This window comes from Macaca nemestrina, chromosome 7 (genome assembly GCF_043159975.1).
Source record: "Macaca nemestrina isolate mMacNem1 chromosome 7, mMacNem.hap1, whole genome shotgun sequence".
NCBI lineage: Eukaryota > Metazoa > Chordata > Mammalia > Primates > Cercopithecidae > Macaca > Macaca nemestrina.
This window is the reverse complement of record NC_092131.1, coordinates 2,879,789-2,904,724: the sequence shown is the minus strand read 5'-3', so window position 1 is coordinate 2,904,724 and position 24,936 is coordinate 2,879,789. Positions and strand designations below refer to the sequence as shown.

Below are 24,936 nucleotides of genomic sequence, written 5' to 3'. Positions count from 1 at the left end.
CTTTAATTTTTAACTTTCTAGGTTACCTTAAGTATGTCTTTTGTAAGCAACATTTCAGTTAGAATTTGTTATTTGTTTCTGTTCAATCTGAGCATCTCTGTCTTTTAACACATGTGTTTAGTCCACTGACATTTATTATGATTTCTGATCGAATAAAATCTTACTTTATATTTCCTGGGGTGTTTTTGTTTTTCCCCTTTCTCATCTTATTTTAGAAATTAGGTTTATTTTATTCCATTTTTCCTCACCTGTCTTTGAAATACTTACATTCTATTTCCAATCTCCTTTTGATTACCTATAGATTTAGAAAATACACACTTAAGCATCTATTTTTCCGACAGTGTCAAGAATTTGTCAGAGTCGAGATATTCTCCAAACAAGATGAGACCCATCACAAGATGTTGCTTTTGTCCACTCCCCACATCTCCCTCAAGCCTCTCGTGTTGATCCTACAGGGAATTTTACTGCGAGATGGCTATCATTTTTAGCAATCAGTGCCTATTCGAACTTAACAATATGCTAACATTATTGTACTTTTACTTCCTCCCCTGTGAAATGTGACTAGCAGCACCAGGCTCGTGGCATCGTGAGGAGTCAGTGAGATAATTCACACACAGCACTCAGCAGAGCACCTGAGCAGCAGCGGTGATGATAACCGTTAGTCAGCATCGGCTCCCGGGCGCCCTTTTCCTCCTGCTAGACACATCTTCTGGCAACTTTTTCAGAAAATCGAGGGACTATGGGAGCTAAATGGTTGTTTGTTTATTTGTTTTTTGAGACAGAGTCTCACTCTATCACCAAGGCTGGAGTGCAGTGGTATGATCTCGGCTCACAGCAACCTCCACCTCCTGGGTTCAAGTGATTCTCCTGCCTCTGCCTCCCTAGTAGCTGGGATTACAGGCGCCCACCACCACACCCGTCTGATTTTTGTATTTTTAGTAGAGACAGGGTTTCACCATGTCAGCTAAGCTGGTCTTGAACTCCTGACCTCAGGTGATCCACCTGCCTCGGCCTCCCCAAGTGCTGGGATTACAGGTGTGAGCTGCCCCGCCTGGCTGGTTTTATTTTCTCTCTGCTTATAAATAGTGGATTGTCCGAGGATTTCACCTCACAACTAGGAAGATTTGGAGTCTTAACCTGTTCTCCCAACACTGCAGATGAGAAGGCAGGTGTCAATCGGATCCTTGTTCCTTTTAGATAATTGGGGTTTCCCCTCCCCCTACCCACCCGGCTTTAGCTGTATCACTGACGATCCACATTGCACTTTGATGTAGCAAGGAATGAATTGGGGGAGTTTGGTTATTTGTGTTTATCCTGCTTGGCACTTGGTGGGCTCTTTCAGTGAGGCCAGCACCTGCCTTTAGCTCTGAAAAGGTAGAGATGAAAACATGCCCTGGCTGTTGTCCCACCCCCAGCACCTCCCCTTTATTCTCTTCCCCTGAAATCCTATGAGAGGGATGCTATGGTCTCTAGATCGTCCTCCGCATCTCAGCTTGCCTTTTGCGCTTCCCAACTCCATCCCTTTGTGTCACATTCTGGTAGACTCCCTCAGCATCCTCGCCCAGCTCCCTGCTTCTCCCACAGACGCCCACTCTGCCTCCCATCACTGGAGCTTTTCTTGCTTTTGTTCTTCATGACTTTTTTTCATTGCAAGACCTCTCATGGGTTCTCTGCAATAGCCACTGGTCTCATTTCTCTCTGAGGACACCAGTTATACTTGCTCTAGGTCCTCTCTGGTGGCTCTGTTGGTTCTGCTTCTCTTTCTGCTTGTACGGGTTCACATCTGTACAAGTGCACACGGTATGGACTTTCCTCGGAAATTGAGCAAGACTTGACTGCGAGGTCACCGTTGCAGCAGAGCCTCCGCGTAGGTCCTCTGCTGGATTCGTCTGCCACAGCCCTTGCAGGAAAGGCTGAAGCTTCGGCTGAGACGTGAACAACACTGACGGTGAGAGTGCGGGACCGGCCAGGCCAGGTCTGGCTAGGGTCACTTGGTAGGGACTGGGCATGGATGCTCCCACTCCTCCCGGGGCCACCAGATACCAGACCATGATCCCGTCTCTTTGAACTGAGATCCACAGTCACTGATCCTGCCCAAGGCAGAGCCTTCTTCACTGCAGCCTGACCCACGGTGGGGGAGGAGGGCAGTGTGCGCGGGTGTGGCCAATCATTGCCCAACTGAGAAAGCGTCACTTAAAGCTACACAAGTAGGAGGCCAAGAAAACGGTCTGTACAGGTACTCAGGGAGATGCAGAAGCTTGGACACAGTCAGAAAAGGAGTAAGTGTTCACCAGGAATGCTAGCTTGGAGAACTTTCGCCCTTGACATGGCACTTTCTTTTTTTAAAGGAAAAGTTCCATATCTCAGGAAAGCAAGATACGAACTAAACATGAAAAATTGTAAAGCTTTACTATTACAAGGCCAATTGCAAAGCATCAAATTTGTGCATGTCGGCAAAGCAATTGTTCCTGAAAAAAGTGCAAATTGCTACTTCACTGCATGTAAATGAACCACTAATTGCTTTTTGCAAACAATATTTATGCAAATGGCCCTGCACTCTGCAAAGCTGCACAGATTATCCATTTGCATGTACATTCGTCTCCGCCCTTCCTTTCATCTCTCAGTGAGTGGAAGAACTGCAGACACCAGCTAGCTGGCAAGCCCCCAACACACACACACACACACACACACACACACACACACACACTTCTTTTCTCTGTGTTCCTGCAGGTCCCTCTCTGCTACCTCCTTCCCTGCTCTTTCCCCATCATCTCTGCCCCACAACCCCACAGGAAGAGAGGTAAGTGTCCCACAGTCCTGCCTTGCATGTATAAAGGCCCTGTTCTCAAAGCCTCTCTGCCCGCACGTGAACGTAAAGGCCCAAGCCGCCGGCCCTGCTGCCAGAGCTAACAGTATCAGGCTCCTTCAGCAAAGCCCACAGACAACCTGGGAACTTAGAGAAACCTTTTGCAAGGCACAACACCATTTTTCTAATATGTAAAGACTTTCTAGAAAACAATAAGAGCAGGGCCTACATGTTAATAGAAGAATATAACCAAGTAAGATAACAGGTGCAGAAAATAAAATCAACTAATTCTTAAATATGTGAAGAGTCTTAAAATCATTCACAACCAATAAATGCACTCTAACACTCTCTAAGAGGACTTCTGAGCAACCAAAGAGAATAGCATCTGCCTAGGTCTGCATCACCCCCAAAATCCTCCAGAATCAGTGCAGGTCAACAGGAAGGTCAAGTGAAACCACACAAAGACAGGAATGCCCCAACTTCAAAGCAACCTCAGGGGAAAAAGGGGAAAAAGGAAAACATCCCAGCAAGCAATTGCTCACACTCTTTGCAGTGGGTAAGAGCAGTCCAAGAATAAGACAGGAAAGACAGAAGGGGAAAGCTAGAGGGGGTGTAGGAGTGCTCTAAAACCGGCAGAAATAGCACCATTCCCCACGGTGAAAACACTGAACAAGTGCCCTTAGGTCCACCTGCTAACTGCAGAGATGGGCCCAAAAGGCACACGCAACCTGAAGTGGCATCTGTGAAAGGCAGAACTTCAGGAGAAGCAAACGGTGAAAAAGAAGGGAGATGTGCTCTTCAGGCATCCAGCGGCCAAGGCAAAAAGGAGGAAAGGGGAGAAGTCCCAGGTCCTGTAGGAAAAGGTGAACCAGAAAATACAAAGGACACATATCCCCTACTCCCAGCACACACTCATACACAGATTCATTCGAGAAACTAGACTTTGCCACACAGACAGAGCAGACTGTGCTGAAGCAGGAATCTTGTAAACCACCCAAACTCACAGAATGATCAGAAGAGTATTGTCTATTTAAAGCTACTAAAAATAATCAACACACCTCAGTTGATAAAAATTCCACTCCTGCAAAAAAAGAAGTAGGAAAAAACAGCAAGGCCACACTCTAAAGTGAATGAAACATACTCACAGAAGCACCTGGGGAATAGGAAAACCCACCCTGAGTTAGAAATTCAAACTCTTAGAATATAAGCAGACAAAAGCAGAAATAAATAAAAAGGGTTTGCTGAAAACAGGAAAGAAATTAAAGAAATGGACAAAATCATCTCAGAAATGAAGACTGAACTATGAGATACCCAAGAAATAATAGACTTAAATAAAGAAAGGCAATAAAGAGGGAAAGTAACTAAGAGAATGAAAATGACACCACAAAAGAAATAAAAAGGGCCACAGAGAAGTGGAGAACGTGGGAAACAAGCAAAGAATGAATTACACATGCATAACTGGAGCCCCCGAAGATGCGAAACAAAGCAATGGGACAGGCATCATATTTCAGATCTTAGTCCAAGAAGATGCCTTGAAACTGAAAGACTTAAGTCTATGTATTGAAAGGCTCCCCACCCATGGATGCCGAGAAAATTAACCAGACATGACCAACTCTGAGAAAATATCTAATTAAACTTTTATGTTTCAAAAACAAATTTAAAATAACTTATAAGAACAAAGGAGCCCGCCTGGCATCAGATTTCTCAAAAGTAATAGCAAAGCAGGGCAAAGTGGAGTGACATTTTCCAAACATCAGTGAAAGAAAGTCTGCACCAAGCATTTTTTATTGTAGAGAAAATATGTCGGTATTTCTGCAAGGTCATGGCTTTCTGAGAAAAAATTACTGGTAACCTGGGTTAACGGATGCCTGGAAGGGAAACCAGCCTTGAAAGACTCAGATAATGAAACGCCCAGGAGAAGGCCCAGTGGCTCACACCTGTATTCCCGGCACTTTGGGAGGCTGAGGTGGGAGGATCACTTGACCCCAGAAGTTTGAGGCTGCCATGAGCTATAATCGCACCACTGCACTCCAGTCTAGGCAACAGTGTGACATGTCAACTCAAAAAAGAGAGAGAGCGGGAGAGAGAGAGACAGAGAGAGAAAAGAAAGAGAGGGAAGGAAGGAAGGAAGGAAGGAAGGAAGGAAGGAAGGAAGGAAGGAAGGAAGGAAGGAAGGAAGGAAGGAAGGAAGGAAGGGACGGAGGGAGGGAGGGAGGGAGGGAGGAAGGAAAAGAGAAAGAGAGAAAGAGGAAAGGAGGGAGGGAGAAAGAAAGAAAGAAAGAAAGAGAGAGAGAGAGAGAAGAGAGAAAGAGAAAGAAAGGAAAGAAAGAAAGAAGAAAGAAAGAAGAGAAAGGGAAGGAAGGAAAGAAAGTAAGTAAGAAAGAAAGGAAGGAAGGGAGAGAAAGAAAGAGAAAGAAAGGAAAGAAAGAGAAAGAAAAGAAAGAAAGAGAAAGAAAGAAAGAAGAGGGAGGGAGGAAGAAAGAAAGAAGAGAAAGGGAAGGAAAGAAAAAAAGAAAGAGAGAGAGAGAAAGAAGGAAAGAAAGAAAGAAAGAAAGAAACAAACAAACCCAGGGAGATGGTTGACAGGTTTATCTCCCTTTTGGTATAACTTTAGATTTCCAAGCCAGATGAAACTCAGGACCGGCTGGGCGCGGTGGCTCACGCCTATAATCCCAGCACTTTGGGAGGCTGAGGCGGGCGGATCACGAGGTCAGGAGATCAAGACCATCCTGGCGAACACGGTGAAACCCGTCGATACTAAAAGTACAAAAAAATTAGCCGGGCGTGGTGGCGGGCGCCTGTAGTCCCAGCTTCTAGGGAGGCTGAGGCAGGAGAATGGCCTGAACCCGGGAGGTGGCGGAGCTTGCAGTGAGCCGAGATGGCACCACTGCACTCCAGCCTGAGCGACAGAGCGAGACTCCATCTCAAAAAAAAAAAGAAACTCAGGATCATTTCTTTACATCCCAAAGAACTGTAAACCTGGGGCCTTTCCCTTCTCTTCTCAGAGAGGATCTGTTGACATTAGAAAATAAAGTTTATCTTCACTGTCCCATGGGTATAACAGCTCCTACATCAGCTCTAAGACTCATAATCTTCAGGCTTCCCTCCTGTAGAGCAAAACTCCCTGTTGCACAGGCAGGCTCCTCTCGCTGTCACCACATTGTCCCAAGTGGGGAGCAGTCACAAGGAACCAATGCCAATATATTCCGTAAATAAAAAGTGAGTCTCCCTCTAATCCGGAAATGCTGTGCCCACTCGTAGGATTGTCAGCGGCGTTGGAAACAGAGCGACTCCATCTTGAGTGAGGGCTGGAAAATGAGGTGGGGATTTGCCGAGCTGCATCCTCAGAAAGTGAGGCATTCCAAGCCTCTAGCTGTTTACAGTTAAGGGAACAAATTAATAATGTTTACTAAACAGACCCAGACTTGGGAGTGTTCAGATATCCCAATATCTAGAGAACAACGGCATTCCTAATTTTGCTTTAAAGGTAATAATATCGATTCTTGCAAAACATAGTAATTAAGAAGATTAATTCTTTATCACAAACCCTCATAGCAGAGCACGTCTTCCCATATATACCAGCATTGTACCCAGGGTGTACGCGTTCCTCCTCTTACTTTCGGGAACGCCCTACTCTGTCCACGGAGTAGCTGTCCTTGTACCACTTTACTTTCTTAATAACCTCGCTTTTACTTTGCACTGTGGACTTGCCCTGAATTCTTTCTTGTGTGAGATCCAAGAACCCTCTCTTACAGTCTGGATCAGGACCGCCTGTCCTGTAACAGGATGAAATATATAAGCATAGATATACAAATATATCAATATCTAGTGAAGCTTCCCTTCAAATATCAAGGCTATGGAAAACAGTTTTAACAATACAAGAACTTAGAAAATTCTGAACCATAAGCACTTCTCTTTTTTTTTTTTTTTTTTTGAGATGGAGTCTCACCGCAACACCCAGACTGGAGTGCAGCAGGAGTGCAATGGGACAATCTTGGCTCACTGCAACTTCTGCCTCCTGGGTCCAAGCAATTCTCCTGCCCCAGCCTCCCGAGTAGCTGGGATTACAGGCGTGCGTCACCAAATTTGGCTAATTTTTGTGTTTTCAGTAGAGATGGGGTTTCACCATGTTGGCCTGGCTGGTCTCAAACTCCTGACCTCAAGTGGTCTGCCAGCCTCAGCCTCCCAAAGTGCTAGGATTACAGGCATGAGCCACCGCACCCAGCCCATGAGCCCTTCTTGAAGAATCTACTAGAATATTAACTTCATCCAACCTTCAGCACAAGGAGCATTATAAGGGAAGAGGGTGAAAGGTTCACATACTAATGTTGCGCGCAGTGACAAGGTAGGAATATCATAACTTGGAAACACTGTAGAAGAGAGAGGGAAAGAGGAAAAGAGTATCAGCTCATTTACAGTGACACAGGCAATCAGTGAGACAGTTACTGCCCAAAACTAACAAACCCACAGTGAAAGTTTAGATGAGAAAACAGGAAACTAAGGGCACTAAAAAAGTATAAGTAATCCTTAGAATAAAAATACAAACCCCTGGCCGGGCGCAGCGGCTCACGCCTGTAATCCCAGCACTTTGGGAGGCCGAGGAGGGCGGATCACGAGGTCAGGAGATAGAGACCATCCTGGCTAACAAGGTGAAACCCCATCTCTACTAAAAAAATACAAAAAAATTAGCCGGGCGTGGTGGCGGGCGCCTGTAGTCACAGCTACTCGGGAAGCTGAGGCAGGAGAACTGCGTGAACCCGGGAGGCGGAGCTTGCAGTGAGCCGAGATCGCGCCACTGCGCTGCAGCCTGGGCGACAGAGCGAGACACTGTCTCAAAAACAAAAAATAAAAAATAAAAACCCCTAAGAAAAACAACAGGAGAGAAAGAGCAGAGCTTACACATCACATCGTGAGTGTCACAATATACACATATTAGAAAATATTTAACAGCTGACACTGAACACATGAACCTGTCATGGTCCTGTTGCGTTGCTCTAACGAATACCTACAACTGGGAAATTCACACACAACACAGTTCTTGGAGCTGAGAACTCCAAGGTCAAGGTGCCAGCAGATTTGATGCCTGTGAGAACTGCTTCTACACAGATGGTGCCTTCCACCTGTCCTCACATGGCGAAGAGGCAAACAGCTCCCTCAGGCCTTAATAAGGGCCTTAACAGGGCACTAATCCTATTCCACATGTGGAACCCTTACCACATCCTAGTACATCACCTGGGAGCTGGGTTTCAACATAGGAGTTTTTGGGGGATGTGAACGTTGAGACCATCAAAAAGTCACGGACTTGATTTACTTACCACGAGAAAAAAAATCACTTTGGCTCACAAGTGACATCCAACTACATGTTGTATTCAAGACGCAGTAAAGTGATCCAAAATGCTGGAATTGAAGGGATGAACAAAGGCACATGAGTCGTATAAATGCAGCAAGAAAAGAAACGGGGACCACGCTAGCCGGCAAGGTAAAATTCAAGACAAAAAGCATTAGGCAGCACGAAGAAGGACTTTTTACTGCAAAAAGACACAATTCACAGCAAAGATCAATTATGCAACAAGTTGCTCAGGGCCAGGTGTGGTGGCTCATGCCTGTAATCCCAGCACTTTGGGAGGCAGAGGCAGGAGGATTGCTTGAGCCTCAGGAGTTCAAGACCAGCCTGGGCAACATGGCGAAACCCAGTCTCTACAAAAAAATAACAAAAATTAGCTGGGCATGGTGGTACATGCCTGTGGTCCCAGCTACTAGGGAGGCTGAGGTGGGAGGATTGCTTGAGTCCAGGAGGTTGAGACTGCAGTGAGCCGAGATCATGCCACTGCACTCCAGCCTGGGTGACCGAGCGAGACCCTGTCTCAAAAATAAATAAATAAAAATAATTCAGCAACCACCTTCATGAAGCAAAACCACAGAAACGGTAAGGAGTCATAGCAGCAAACTAGTAATTTAGCACATCACTCCCGGAACAAGGCAGCTCAAGTGAGCAAAAACATAAGTGAAGTGGTTGGCTCACGTCCTCGAGGAAGCAGGCAGGAGCTGAAGTCAGGATGTCAGAGGTACATTACGGGCAGCACCTGCAGAAGGTGACAGTGGAGAAGGCACAGGATTGGACAGGCAGAGCTGGGGGCTGAGACGCATGTCTGACAAAGTCTCAACAACCCTAGGGGAGTTTCAAGGCAAAGACTGTGCATGAAAGGCCCAGGTGAACAAAACTGGCCAGGTCCTCATCCCACACCTGCCCCTGCCATTGCCTGAGGCTGCCCAAGCTTTACAGCAGCCCCCGAAGGGGCTACAGCTGCAGGCCGTCAGCTAACTGCTCCTCTCCAGCAGGGAGACCAATTCTTCCGGAAAGGAGATCTGAGCAGCACACCTCCCTGGCTGCCACATAGAACACAGAAGATCTAAACAACACAGTGGCTCCAGTAGAGCAGTGGGTGCATTTTATATTCTCACACACACACACACACACACACACACACACACATACACAGACACACAATTTACAGTTTTAGCCTGGAGATGGATGGTGGTGATGGTTGCTGAGCGATACGAATGTAGTTAATGCCACTGAACTGTTCACTTGCAATGGTTACAATGGTAAGCTTTATGTTATTATATTTCACACTTACAAACCTACACTAAGATACCTTCTCATACGGATAGAAATTACAAAGCATGACAATACACTCTGTTGGCAAGGCTGTGGGAAACAGTAACTCTTACACATTACTAGTGGGAGTGTAAACTGCTGCAAGCCTTTAGGGGGTGAATTTGGTTTGGAGTATCTTTTTTTTTTTTTTTTGAGACAGAGTCTCACTCTGTCACCCAGGCTGGAGGGCAATGGCACCATCTCAGCTCACTGCAACCTCCGCCTCCCAGGTTCAAGTGATTCTTCTGCCTTAGCCTCCCAAGTAGCTGGGATTATAGGCACGTACCACTGCACCTAGCTAAGTTTTTTTTTAATTTGTAGTTGAGACAGGGTCTCACCATGTTGGCCAAGTTGGTCTCAAACTCCTGGCCTCAGGTGATCCTCTGGCCTCGGCCTCCCAAAATGCTGGAATTACAGATGTGAGCCACCATGCCCAGCCAGAATTTGGAGTATCTTACAAAACTATGGCATGTAGTTACATTTCCACCTGGCTATCCCACCTCTGGGGAGCCACACGGAAACTGCATAAGCACAGAGTTATTCATTGCAGCCTATATGGGGAAACCCTGTATATCAGGCAACTGGAGAGTAGTGGATAAACTGTAATACATTCACGCGATGAAGTTCTATGCCGCTTTGAAAAAGAGTAACAATGACTCCCACGAACTGAGCTCTGTGAGTGACTTCCAGAACTTTTTACATTATAAAAGCGAAGAGCAGAAGAGCATCTACAGAATGCTTTCTTAGTGTAAGAAGTAAATGGAAATTGGAAATTATACATGCAGCTACTCTTTTGTGCAAAAAGAAACACAGTGATATGGTTTGGCTCTGTGTCCCCACCCAGATCTCGTGTTGAATTGTAATGCCCAGTGTTGAAGGTGGGGTCTGGTAGGAGGCGACTGGATCACGGGGGTGGTTTCTAATGGTGCTATCCCCCTAGTGCTGCCTCCCACAGAGTTCTCACCAGATCTGATTGTTTGAAAAGTGTGTAGCTCTTCCCACTTTGTTCTCTCTCTCCTACAGTCATGTGACGACGTGCTTGCTCCTCCTTCACCTTCTGCCATGATTGTAAGTTTCCTGAGGCCTCCCAGCCATGCTTCCTGTACAGCCTACGGAACTTTGAGTCAATTAAACCTCTTTTCTTTATATTAACAAATTACCCATTCTCAGGTAGTTCCTTATAGCAGTGCAAGAATGGACTCCTACAAGAATAATAAACAAGAAACATATAAGGTTGTTTGGCTACAGAGGCTTGGGTAAACCAAGGGGGTGGAAAAGATGGGGGAATGGGAACAGGGTAGAAAGTAGGGGAAAGACACTGTGAGCACTTTTATTTTCTATTGTTCTGACTTTTAGAACCATTTTAATGCTTCACATGCTCAAACATAAATAAGTAATTAAAATTAATTAAAGGGACCAGAGCTGCTTGGAGAAATAACTGCAGAAGGGAAAAATCATAATCTTGAACTACAGAAGTAATCAAAAAAATGAGAGGGATGTGTCAAAAGGACACAGGGGTGGCCAAAAGTAGCTCCCAATGGCATCAGCGGGGAAATCTGTACAACAACATAAATAATAATCACATTGAACTAAAATAGCTAAAATCAGAATTCTTGTGTCTATACTGCCATAAATAATTGAATGAATAATGAATAAATATATAAATTATAAAAACATTCAAAAGAAAACTATAGTCATTAGAATTTTTAAAATCAGTGAATAGATTCATAGAAGTTAAGACACAACTGTGGAGAAAATTACTATCTGTAAACGTCTGAATAAACCACCCTGCAGGCAGAGCAAAGAAATGAAAAGATGGAAGATATGAAACAGCGTCAAGAAGGAAAGAATGAAGTCTACCTTATCTCTAATTGGAGCTCCAGGAGAGAATAGAACTGAGACCATGTTTGAGAGACCGTGTGCGGGTCCCCAGAACCACCCCCAAACATGAGATTTGCTAAAAGGATTCACAGGACTCAGCACATTGTCTTACTCATGGCTAAGATTTACTATGGCAAAAGAATCCACAGAAAAATCAGCAAACGGAAAAGTCTCACAGGGTGAAATCTGGAGGAAACAAGGCACAAGCTTCCAGGAGCCCTGATATGGTTTAGATCTGTGTCCCCACCCAAATCTCATGTCAAATTGTGATCCCCAGTGTTGGAGGTGGGGCCTGGCAGGAGGTGATGGGATCATGGGGGCAGATTTCCCATGAATGGTTTAGCACCATCCCCCTTGGCACTGTCCTCAGGATGATGAGTGAGTTCTTATGAGATCTAGTTGCTTAAAAGTATGTAGTCCCCACTCAGTCTCTTCCTCTTGTTCTCCATGTGACACACCTATTCCCCCTTCTCCTTCCACCATGATTGGAAGCTTCCTGAGGCCTCCCCAGAGGCTGAGCAGATGCCAGCATCATGCTTCCTAAACAGCCTGCAGAACCGTAAGCCAAGTAAACCTCTTTTCTTTATAAATTACCCAGTCTCGGGTATTTTTATAGCAATGCAAAAATGAACTAATGTAAGTCCTCTCCTAACAATAGTCACATAATATGTACTTAATTACCCCAGCAACAAATTGTGATGACACAGGTGAGTTATTATCTACCAGGGAAGTTCATCAGAGTTGCAGTACCCAGGGATTCCAGCTGGTCACACTGGCACCCCCTGCCTAGCACATACCAAAACTCCAGGCTCCCAGAAGAAAAACAGGTGTTTAGCATAAACTAACTTTACTGTTTGCACAAACAGTTTAGGGACAATGAGCCACTCACTCTTTTCACTTCTGGAAATGACAGGCACACTCCTAAAATCCATGTTTGGCTGAGGCCATCCTTGTGAGTAGCTTTTCTAATGGTGAGCAGTCTCAGGCTTGCCACAGTCATTCTTTTCTTCACTGAGACAATGGCTGATAAGTTTCCAGAATTGATGAAAGACAGGGATTCTCAGATTCACAATTCCTAATAAGTTCTAGGCAGAATAAATAAAATTAATCACAAACCTAATTATATCTCAGTGTATAATTGCAGGACATCAAGACAAAGAGAATATATTAAGAGTAAACAGCAAAAACCAGAAGTATTGGTTTGCTAGGCCTGCCGTAACAAAATACCACAGACTGGGAGGCTTAAACAACAGAAATTCCGTTTCTCACAGTCCTGGAGGCTGGAAGCCCAAGCTCAAGTTGTCGGTGTTGGCAGGTTTGGTTTGTGCTGAGGCCTCTCTCCTTGCCTGGTGGATAGCCACCTTCCCACTATGCTCTTCCACGGCCTTTCCTCCGTGTGTCTCTGCCTCTTCTTATAAGGACACCAGTCAGATTGGATTAGGATCCCCCTCAGTGGCCTCTTTTTTAACCTAATCAACTTTTATAGACCTTTTCCAAACACAATTACATTCTGAGGTGCTGGGGACTGGGATGTCATACTGGGGAGTGGGGCACAATGTAGCCCATAATGGCAGATAACCTACAAGGGAACTATAATTCAGCTGACTTCTTAACAGCAATAATAGAAGCCAGAACAGAGTGAGGAAATGTCTTTACCATGCTGAGAGAAAATATCTGTCAACCCGTAATTTTATACCCAACAACATTGTCAGTCAGGGTGGCAACTATATTTTTTAAAACACTTTCAACAAACAAAAATTAAAAATTGAACAATCACTTTCCTTCACTGAAAGAATTCCTAAAGGATATTTTTCAGAGAGAAACAAATTAAATCCAAAGGAAGGAGTGAGAGTCAAGAGGTAGTGGTGGGGTGCTGGGCATGGTGGCTCACGCCTGAAATCCCAGTACTTTGGGAGGCCAAGGCCAGTGGATCACCTGAGGTCAAGAGTTCAAGACCAGCCTGGGCAACATGGTGAAACTGTGTCTCAACTGAAAATACAAAAATTATCCAGGCATGGTGGCGGGAGCCTGTAATCCCATCTACTCAAGAGGCTGAGGCACGAGAATTGCTTGAACCCAGGAGGCAGAGGTTGAAGTGAGCTAAGATCATGCCATTGCACTTCAGCCTGGGTGACAGAGTGAGACTCTGCCTCAAAAAGGAAAAAAAAAAAGTAGTGGTGAGGGGAAAATATAAAATATGTAAGTAAATCCAAATGAGATTAATTATTATTAAATAATGATAGGGACCAATTTTGTGATACGAAAACAAGAAATAAGACAAAACTAAAATAACAGTTCAGAAAAACATGTACAGAATAGTATAATTACTGTTAAAATATTCCAGCATCCTTTTAATATTCTAGAGGATTGTATGGATTTTGATTGCATTTAGACTTTAAGCCAAGTATGCATGTATCTACTAAAAATAAAAATAGAATTTGGAAAGAAAAAGGAAGAAGAAAAAATGCCTCAACCCCACAGCAAACAGAAAATGAGGGAGAAAGAAGCCAAGGAAAATCACAAGAAATAAAAATCACAAAATAAAATTGTAGAAGTGAATCCAAATGTGTCAATAAATATGAATAAACTGAATTTGCAAGTTAAAATAGAGCTTTGACAAAACCAAATCCAGCTATGTACTTTCCTAAGAGATGCAAAATATAAAAACAACAAAAATTTAGTTTTCAAAAATAAATTTTAAAAATTAGCAAATACTGGCCAGGCTCAGTGGCTCATGCCTGTAATCCCAGCACTGGGAGGCCGAGGGGCAGATCATGACGTCAGGAGATCGAGACTATCCTGGCTAACACAGTGACACCCCGTCTCTACTAAAAATACAAAAAATTAGCTGGGCATGGTGGCGGGCACCTGTAGTCCCAGCTACTCAGGAGGCTGAGGTAGGAGAATGGCATGAACCCGGGAGGTGGAGCTTGCAGTGAGCCGAGATGGCGCCACTGCACTCCAGCCTGGCTGACAGGGCGAGACTCCATCTCAAAAAAAAAACAAAAAAAAATTAGCGAATACTTTGTTTTCTTAAAGTTTATGAAGTTATATTCATATCAAACAAAATAGATTTCAAGTAAAAAAGCATTAGTAAAGATTCAGAGATTACCGTAGAATAACAAACATAGCTTCAAATATATAAATGAAAAAGGTTCAGTATTACAATGAAAAATTGACAAGTTGACATCTGAGTGGAAGATTTTCCACTTCACAACTGAAAACCATAGAAACTAATAGGGATCAGAAAGAAGAGAAAAGCACAGTGAAGCAGCACAATCTAAGGAAATGCAGCTGAAGTAATGCTAGTGAAGGGAAATATGTAACCTAAAACTGCACAAATTGTAATAAAATTCTTGAGTTAAGATTCTTGAGTTAAAATTCTTGAGTTAAGAATCCAAATCAAGACACAGGAAAACAACCGTACCACAAACCCAAGAAAGTAGAAGAAACGGAACCATAAAGGTATGCGCAGAAATGAATGGAACAGAGAACAAAAATCACTAAGAATGACTGGCCAAAACTAGATTTTTTTTTTCTTTTTTTTGAGATGGAGTCTCACTCTGTCGCCCAGGATGCAGTGCAGTGGCATGATCTCGGCTCATGCAACTTCCGCCTCCCAGGTTCAAGCAATTCTCCCGCCTCAGCCTCCCTGGTAGCTGGGACTACAGGTGCGCACCACTGCGCCCGGCTGATTTTTGTATTTTTGGTGGAGATGGGGTTTCACCATGTTGGCCAGGCTAGTCTTGAACTCCTGACCTCAGGTGATCCACTGGCCTCGGCCTTTTAAAGTGCTGGGATTACCGGCGTGAGCCACCGAGTCCAGCCAAAACTAGATTTTTGTAAAGCGAAATGGTAAAATAGACTAACGTCTCTGTAAGTACTGTTTTAGCTGAACCCCACAAGTTTTGGTAAGTAGTTATTATGCAAATCTAAACATTTTCTAATTTCTTTTATTATTTTGTCTTTGAAAATGAATTATTTATACGTATGTTTTTCATTCGGCAACTATGGATTTTGTTACTACTTTTGTTACTGATTTTCAAGTTTCCCACAGTTTGATCAGAGAATATGGCCCAAACAATCCACTTTTTGGTAATTTTGAAATGTGGCCGACTTTTGAAAATGCCCCATGGGTGCCTAGAAAGCAGGTGTGGCCTCTGACTGAGTGCCGTTGCCCCAAGTGTCTATTCAAACAAACTTAATTGTGCTTTTCACATCTTCCCTACCCTTGTTCATTTCTGTACTTGTCAGTTATTTGTGACCTACTGAGCACTTGAAATGTGACTAGTACAACTGGCATGAGAAGCTGAATTTTCAATGTTATTCAATGTTAGTTCATGGAATTTATTTATTTATTTATTTATTTATTTGTGTGTGTGTGTGTGTGTGTGTGTGTGTGTGTGTGTGTGTAAGACGGAGTCTCGCTCTGTCACATAGGCTGAGTGCAGTGGCGCCATCTTGGCTCACTGTAACCTCCGCCTCCCGGCTTCAAGCGATTCTCCTGCCTCAGTCTCCCGAGTAGCTGGGATTACAGGTGTCAACCACCACGCCTGGCTAGTTTTTATATTTTTAGTAAAGACAGGGTTTCACCATGTTGGCCAGGCTGGTTTCAAACTCCTGACCTCAGGTGATCTACCCACCTCGGCCTCCCAAAGTGCTGAGATTACAGGTGTGAGCCACTGCGCCCTGCCAGTTCATGGAATGTAAATAGTTCCATGTGGCTAGTGGCTATAGGGCTGCACAGGGCACAGGGCAGGCATCAAAGCTGCTGTTTAACAAGCGGCATTGGGAGCTTTGGCTTTCCACACAGGAAGCATTAAATTCAATCCCTGCCAGGTGTGGTGGTTTGTGCCTGTAATCCCAGATAGTCGACAGTCTGAGACATGAGAATCACTTGAATCTGGGAGGCGGAGGTTGCAGTGAGACAAGGCTGTGCCACTGCACTCCACCCTGGGTGGGTGACAGCAAGAAAGCGAAACTGTCTCAAATAAATTAACTAATTAATTAAATTCCTATTTTATACCACATGCACATTAAATTCCACATGGATCAAAGACTAAAAGGTGAAAAGCAAAACTATAAAACTTTTCAAAGAAAGCTTGGGGGAATATGCTTATGATATTGATGAGTAGGATGATTTCCTAAACAAGTCACAGTGTTAACAAACAATAATGGAACATACTGATACATTTGTCTGGATTAAAATGTAAAATGTCTGAAAGTCAAAAACAGACTACAAAGTGAAAGGCAAACACAGACTTGGAGAAAATCTTTGCAATGCACGTGACTAATAAAGAATTGAATCCAGAATATATAAAGAACTCTTATAAAAGTCCATTTTAACAAAAAAGACATCCAACCCAGCTGAAAAGCGAGCAGAGGGTATGGTCAAGGTCATTGTGTCCCCAGCTCTTCACACAAGGGACGCCGGGCCCCTGCCACCCTCCAGCCCTGCCTGACTCCTCCCAGGAGAGGACTGAGCCGCCAGACAGGCAGGTGGCAGGCATGGGTCTCTGCCTCTGTTGCATGGAACAAATATCTTCAAAGGCCATGTGCTCAGGACCTGGGCTCGTCTTCTCTCTCTGCCCTCAACCTTTGCAAAGCAGCAACCCTGGAGAGCCTGCCGGCTGTGCCTCCCGACGCGCCTCCAGGTAGAAGGCCCCGTCACACACCTGTGCATAACTTCGTCCCCTCCTCTACCCTTGCTTTGCAGAGCAGAGGGTGATTCTCCAACACCTGTAGACCCTGGCACTCGCTTCTCTGTCCTACTCAGGTGCGGGACACCAGAGGGTCTTTGCTGAGTTCCTGAAACCTCAACAGGAAGGAGCAGCAATTCCCAAGGAAGAGAACCAGGACCAGCCAATGCACGCATACAGCCCTGCTCCAGGTGCGGAAATGCCCACTGGAAAACAGAGAAGCTACTTCCCAGGCACCAGCCTTGGAGCACCCACGGAGTGCAGGGGTCAGAAACTCCTACACCCTCCAGGGTAGGGGCAATGGAATGAAGCTGTCATGCTTGATTGATTCCAGAGGGAGCTGTCAACAACAAATAGCACGCAATGTTGGCCTCTGCTCTTGCATTATTCTCTGCACTTCTGTGGAGGCCAGCCGCATCGCACCGCTGAATAACGTTTCCAGTGGCATATACCACAAGCTGCCACCAGAGCTCCTCTTGGTCTTGTTCATGTGCTTGTTTTCCATATGTGCCTCTATGTTTTGTACAGAAAAAGAGTAAGATATTTTGCTGCCACCAGGGCCAATTTTTGCCCCCATGTGAGTGACATTGCCACTGGTGAGAACACAGAGCCCCTTGTAGTCACATCCTGATGGCCTCCGCCATTGCGCTGGGGCCAGGTGAGCATAGAAATGGCAGCAGACCAGGGCCTTCAGGCTGCCCCTGCCCCTGGCCTGAGGCCCTGCAGTGCCAACAGCAGAGGCCCCCATGGTGTGAGGCGGCCGTGCTGCCAGGGCAGGCCCCAGAGAGTTGAGCCCACGGCCACCAGCCCCAGTCCACTGTCCTGCTGCCTCCTGCAGCTACGTAGGGTTCCCACCGGGGTGGACACAGCCCTCCCAGGAGCCCAGCCCTTGCTGCCATGACCACCACTGCTTCCCAGCTGAGAGCCCACCCTTGCAGGCCTCTACCTGGTTCTTGACAAATTCAGCCCCATTCACCCTCCCCTCCCGGCAGCCTGTTAGTGGCTCTGGGGAAGCTGGCACTGATTAATGACAGTAACAGATGACATCCATCTGCCCATCAGGTGAAAACTCACCGCTGGCATCTTTCCTGTCAGACTCTGCGGGAAGCATGGGGGCCCGTCTGGTTGGGACCTAAAGTCCCTGGCCGCCCCCTGGCCTGAGGTCTCCAAGCAGGGCCTCAGACAGATGTGGAGACAGATGAGCCCAGTGGGGCCAGAAGGGCCAGCTCTGAGCCTGACCAGGACTGACCAGGAGCCCTGTCCCCACAGGCCAGCTGCCTTTCTCAGACCTCTCTGAGGTGAGCGGTGGACCCCGCAGGTGGGCTGGGTTCCCTGCCTTCACCTCCACCCCTGTCAGGCCCCCCTAATCCCACTGACCTGGGTCAGCTCTGCCACCTGCCCTGTTCTCTCCAGACCACCCAGAGCCTCAACTGAGCCACTGCCCCGGGTCCTGCCGTGAGTGGACAGGAACCAGCACGGGCTCCCAGCCACCACCTGCCCACCCCGCCCAGCTGCCCCAATGGGGCCTGACAGGGAGGAGCCCACACTGGCGTGCCTGACAACAGCCATGACCTTTCCTGTGCTGCAGAGAGGGAAACTGAGGCTCAGTAAGGCCAGACAATCTGACCGCTCACTGGCCTGGCCTCCTGACCCCAAAATCTGTGCCCCAGGGGAAAGAGAAGAAAGAGGTAAGCGCATCCTACAGCACAATCCCCACGCCAAGGTCTGTGTTCCCTGCGGCAGGGCCCTGGGTTGGACATGAACGCCCAGGTCCCCCATGGCCTGCTGACCCCAAATGGGAGAGGGCCCAGCCCCAGCAGCCCAGCCCAGCACCACCCCAGAGGGAGCCTCGAGATCAGTTGCCACGGCCAGGACACTACAGAGAGGCCCAACAGGACCAGGGGCTTCAAGCCAACAGCGTAGGGCGTGTTTTCTCTGCAGAAAAGCCCTCTGCTCCCCAGAGAGAAGTGTGCCTGCACCTGGGATCTGCTTTGCATGTAGAGGGGGCAGTGGCCCCACACGGGGGGCTGACGGGGCCAGAGTGCAGCAGAGACGCTGTGGCAAAACCCACCGCAGATCCCAGGACACGAGCCCACAGCCCAAGGCGGACCGGGCAGGGGAGCAGTAATGGGTTCCGCACGTCCCGCAACGTGCCTGAAGCGGGGAGGGGCTGGGGGTCAGCACACACAGGAGGCAAAGGTCATGGAGGGGCATCTCCGATCCCATCAACCCCGAAGTGCCCCGGGGCCGGCCCAGGCATCCCGTGGACCGGCAGTTGATGGGGCCTGGCGCACCCCTGGGGATGGACCCTCAACAGCAGCCTGAACAAGGAGCCCGGAGCCAGGAGACGCACCTGCTGCCCCAGGGAGGTCCCCACTCCGGGAGGGTCGGGGTGTGGCAGCCGGTAGGGGTAGCTTCCGCTTCATCCACAGTTGAAGGGTGTCCAGAGGGTGGGGGAGGAAAGGTCTCACCCACTGGACTAGCTGGGCCTGCCGGGAGATTGGTTCAGTCTCGCCCTGCTGGGGGATGCGTCCTGAGTGGAGGGGGCTTTCCAGCCTGCAAGGGTCACACAGGAAGCCCAGGGTCACCACTGATGAGAGGACAGGGCTCCAAGGGGCTGGGCCATGTGATCCTTGCCCCACATCCCCTGGGAGGGGCTGGACTGTGTGATCCTGGCCCCCACATCCCCTCCGAGGGGCTGGACTGTGTGATCCTTGCCCCACATCCCCCCCGAGGGGCTGGACTGTGTGATCCTGGCCCCACATCCCCTCTGAGGTTGAGGTTTGAGGATCTCACGAGTGTCCCATCTCCTGTCCTGCATCCTCACCCATGCTCCACCAGCATCCCAGCCCTGGCTCTTGCACCCATCCCTCCATCCTTTCCTCCCTCTCCCCTCCTTCCATTCCAACTGTCTGAGCTGGCTTGGGCACCGTGACTGCGTAGCACCCACTGGGGGTTTAAACCACAGACACCTCACCATCCTGGGGGTGGAGATCAGGCGCAGGGCCGCACTGGGACCCCGGGAAGCAGATGACAGCTCCCAGCACATCTCCTGGGCATGTCTGTGGATTGCTGGGGCTCCCAGCAGCTCTCTCAAGCCCTGGAAATGCCTCCTGGATCTGCTATATCCATCTGGAGCCTCTTGGTGCACAGGGGCACACACAACACCTCCACTCTCCACCCCGAAGGATGCCCGCTACAGCAGGGTCCTCATCCACCCAGCCTCCAGCCACCCTGTTCTAGGGGCACCTGGGTCCCCAGCCAGCTTCTAACTGGCACCCACGGCCAGTGCTCTTGGCTCTGGAGGAAGGAGATGGAGGCTTTGCTTGACGTTCCTTCCTCATGGGCATGGAGATCCCCCTCCAGGGCCCCTTCCCCTCACCCCACCCGGCAGCCAGACCGCAAATACTTCACACAGTACTTTGAATTTAATGGTTCACATGGGCTCCTCTCTGAGCTACTGCCTTTTATTTTATGACTAAATTAATATTATACATACAAGAGCACATTTAAGACACCCGGCAGAGGAGCAGCAACAGTGGTCGTGTGGGAAAGGATAAATTTTTACACACAAGCGTCTCTGGGCCATTAACGGGCCACGCATCCATCTGTCTCCGCAGCTGACCTTAATCCCGTCCTGGCGCCTGGGGCCTGAGGCTCGTGGAATCGCCTGCCACACATGTCTTTGCGGACCACTAATTTGTGCATGTTCAGGATATATTGGGTTTCATAATTTTTATATGCAAATCTATAAAAAGCCCTTTGCTATCTCATTTAAATCACTGAATAATTAACCAGACTATCCAGCCCACCTCCGTTCTCCTCAAATCCCTGGAAGTGAGAGGGGCCAGCACTGACCAGGAGAGCAGGGTCCCAGGGCCCCCTCTGGACAGACTGCCCCCACAGTGGGGCCAGATCTGCTGGACCCAGGAGGCCTGGGGGGGCTGACCTACCTCCTCTGGGATGTGGTCAGAGCAATGGCCTGAGCCAGCCCTGTGAAGACCCCGGCCCCAACCCCAGACAGTGCTTCACCCGCAGTCTCAGAGAGAACAGCACAGGCTGTAAGAGAGATTCCCTAGACAAAAGGGCAGAGCACCTGTCCAGTGATGTGGAACCCATAAGACCACTGAGAGGTGCCCCTGCACCCTCCCAAGCTCCCTCCTCCACTCCCTCCTCCATCCACCCATGCATCTGTCCTTCCATTCTTCCCTCCTCCCCTCCTTCCCTATCCATCCATGCATCTGTCCTTCCATTCCTCCCTCCTCCCCTCCCTCCTCCCTTCCCTCCTCCCTCCCATCCATGCATCTGTCCTTCCATTCCTCCCTCCTCCCCTCCCTCCTTCCCTCCCTCCTCCTATCCCTCCTCCCTTCCCTCCTCCCTCCCATCCATGCATCTGTCCTTCCACCCCTCTCCACCCCTCCCTCCTCCCAAGCTTCCTCCTCCTCTCCCTCCTCTATCCATCCATGCATCTGTCCTTCCATTCTTCCCTCCTCCCCTCCCTCCTCTATCCAAGCATCCGTCCTTCCACCCCTCTCTCCACCCCTCCCTCCTCCCCTCCCTCTCTTCCTCCACTCCTCCCTTCCTTCTTCCCTCCCTCCATTGCTCCCTCCCTCCCTCCCTCCCTCCACCCAGTCATCCAGCTGAGGCCCGGCCCGCATGCTGGGGGTGGGGAGGGTGCCAGGACTGGGAGGGGGCCTGTCTCAGACAGCGTGGGCTGCCCCCACAGAACCCGCAGACAGGCAGCTGCAGCAACAGACTATTCCTTACAGTTCCGGAGGCCGGAAGTCCAGGATCAAGGCTCCGGCGGCTCAGCTCCTGGAGAGGGCAGCTTCCCGGGCTGCAGACACTGTCCCTGGCTGTGTCCTCACGTGGCCTTTTCTGGGCACAGGCTGGGGGCGTGGCTGATGTTACTCTTCCTCTTCCTGTAAGGGCCCTCATCCCATCATGGGCCCCAGCCTCAGGATCCGACCCTAACTGCCTCCCAAAGACCCCATCTCAAACACCGTCACATGGAGGTGAGGGCTTCAACCCAGAACTGGGGGGACCCACACGTTCCGCCCATGACAGGCCTTGAAAGCCAGGCCAAGGAGTCAGCCTGGACACTCTTGCCAGCGGAGCCCCAGCACCAAGGCAGGCCCATCTCCCCTTTAGAAATCCCCTCTCCAGGAGAGACGGAGAGCAGGCCCTGCCTCTCTGAGCCGAGTGTGCCCTTTGTAAGAAAGCAGTCCTCGTGACTGTAACTCTCTCCTGATTCTGAGAGTCCCGGAAACTGTCAAGCCTGAGGGGGGGATCACGGGAACCCCTGGATTTGTAGCCAGTTGGTCAGAAGTGTGAGCCTGGGACCCCCTACCTTGCAACCGGCATCTGCAGTAGGGGCAGTTCTGTCTGTGTGACCTGCGGGTGATTTCTGCAGAGCACAGTAGCTGGGGTGGGGATGGGCCGTCTGTGTCGGCGCAGTGGTGACCCCACCCTTGGTGGCTAGAAGGCAGCCATGTCGCCTGCATGGGTGCAGATCCTCGTGTCTCCAGGGGCCTGGAGGACCCACGCAGCCTGGCAACAAAACATGAAGAACGAGTGCCACCCACCGTCTGAGAGCCCCCATGGGTCCTGCTGAGATCCAGGAAGTACCAGTGTCAAACTTCCCAAGGTGATGGTGGTGCCTCTTCTCAGGACAGAGCAGCCCCCACGGTCTGGCAGCAAAACCTGAGGAACTGGTCCCACCCGTCATCTGAGACGTGCGTCACCACCCCACGCACTCTGCCTCCGAGGCTCCACACAGAGAAACGAGGGCATCAGGGATGCTGAGCCCAAATGCGATTCAGGGGAGCCCAGCTCTGGGAGTGGGGCATTTTGGGGCCACCTTCATTCTGTGATCTTGCTTTTTTTCCCTTTTTATGGATGTATAAGAGCTTGAGCTATGATAAAATCCTACGAGTAAATAAGTCTAAGAGCTCTCCGATGCATGCAAAGTAGAGCTTCTATGTGATAAAACACTGTGTCATAATTTTATAGGCAGCATTTTTTCTTTCTTAGAGGTACATAAAACAACAATGCACCTTATAATCAATGGTATTCAACAAAATAGTTAAAAAATAATACTCTGCAGTCCAGCAGGGTCTGTCCAAGAGAAGCAAGAACAGCTCACATTAGATCAATCCCTCAGGTGACTCACCAGTCTGCTAAAAGGACTAAAGGACAAAAAAACCACATGAATTATCTCAATAGACACAGAAGACCTGTACAAAGTTCAACACCTATTTATAATTTCTAAAAACTCTCAGAAGGCTACAAATAAAAGAGAACATCTTTAACCTGATAAACCTACTTTCCAGAAACCCCCAGGAAACATCAGACTTCACAGAAAAATCTAAGACACAATCTCTTCCAGACCAGAAATCAAGGGCGTCCCTTATCGCCACTCAGTTTAACATAATCTCAAAAGTTCCGGGAAACATTGCAAACAAACAAACAAAAAAAAGTAAGAAATGAAGAGGTGTAAGGACTGGAAAGGAAGAGATAAAACTGTCACGACTGGTGGATAACGTGGCCATCTATGTAGAAAATGTCACCGAATCGACAAACTACTAGGACGAACACTTACAAGATAAACCTACAAAAATCAATAATGTGACTCTATGGCAGCAATAATCAGCCAGAAAATAAGATACCATTCAGCAACTGAAGCAATTAAGTGGCTAGGAATTAAATTACCAAGGAACAGGCTGGCCTTTTGCTGAGAAAATTCCGGAACTCGGTGAAAGGACCCAGCCAAGCCACTGAAAGGAGAAGGCACCATGGTCAGCTCGGGAGTGACCAGCAGCACAGCCCACGACATCACCAAATTAGCTTCTAGATTAGTGCAATGCAAAGCAATGTTCCAGCAGGCATTTTAAAGACACCCAACCACAGCCCTATTCCAGCACGCTATGGAAGAATGAGCGTCCTTGAATGGGAAGCTAATTGAAAAGCCAAGAGAAAGGGCTCACTCCACCAGGATGAAGACAAACTATGAAGCCATGGAAATGAAAGATAAAAATAAAAGCCAGCACGCTGCCGGTGACGGAACAAGCCCACCCTGAACAGATTCAGGGACGTGTGGGAACTCACTTAGGTAAAAGGCGACTCCCACAGATCAAGGAGAACCCAGCGTAGGGGAAAGTGGCTCATTATACGGAGACAAAGTCACATCTGCCGCAGATGGACTAAAGAGGAAACTGACAAAGAAGCAGGGAGGCTAGGCAGGGCGCAGGGAGGAGGCGCACTCTCAGGACAAGGCTGATGCAACCCTAGCACCAAAGACCACCGGTAATCACCCTCCACGTCCACAGCAAAGTCAACAAAAGAAAGATGCCCCCGGCCACAGGGTGGAGAGTGGGCTGGAGGGAGCCTGGGGACCCCGCTGGGCTGTCCCCTGAAAGTGGCACCAAGCCTGCTGGAAGGCATCATCTGCTGGGCCTGAGGCCCACCCCAGACAACATCGGCACTCTGGACCCCTCCTGCCAGCACTTAGCCACCCCCTGCCCACTCAATCTTACCGAGGTGTGCATGGCCGACAGAGTTCAGGCATTGAATTTGCAGCTGGAGACAGGGCCTTGACCTCGGGGACTTTGGAGGTGCTGGAACTGGTCAGTGGAGGGCCTTCTGTGGGACTTGGGCATGGACAGCAGCTGCAGGCCAGGCTATAGCTGGGACCATGGGATGCAGTGGGGGGACCTCAGGGGCAAGTCCAGGGATTCTTCCAGCCCCCAGTCCCAGGCCCCCCTGGAGACCCCACTTCCCTGACTGCCACTCGCAGTCCCAGCTTCAAACAGGTTCTTTGAGGGGGAGGAGAAGCAATCTCCTTCATATAAATGTTTAATTGGGAATTAATATGGATGAGGCTCTGGAGTGAT

At 48.4% G+C, this 24,936-nt stretch overlaps 1 long non-coding RNA gene across 2 annotated transcripts; it reads right to left on the bottom strand.

Annotated features, from left to right (window-relative positions):
• Positions 1-5,680: 5,680 nt before the first annotated feature.
• On the bottom strand, positions 5,681-24,847 carry LOC105489835 (uncharacterized). Of its 2 annotated transcripts, none has more exons than XR_011625466.1 (8): positions 24,580-24,847; positions 22,395-22,594; positions 21,812-21,966; positions 19,398-19,600; positions 12,235-12,430; positions 8,829-8,889; positions 8,122-8,203; positions 5,681-6,179 (listed from the first exon to the last, which is right to left on the bottom strand). It is a non-coding gene; the product is annotated as an uncharacterized lncRNA (long non-coding RNA). The 2 variants fall into 2 exon arrangements; XR_011625467.1 differs by having other exon boundaries at positions 21,812-21,933.
• Positions 24,848-24,936: the final 89 nt, after the last annotated feature.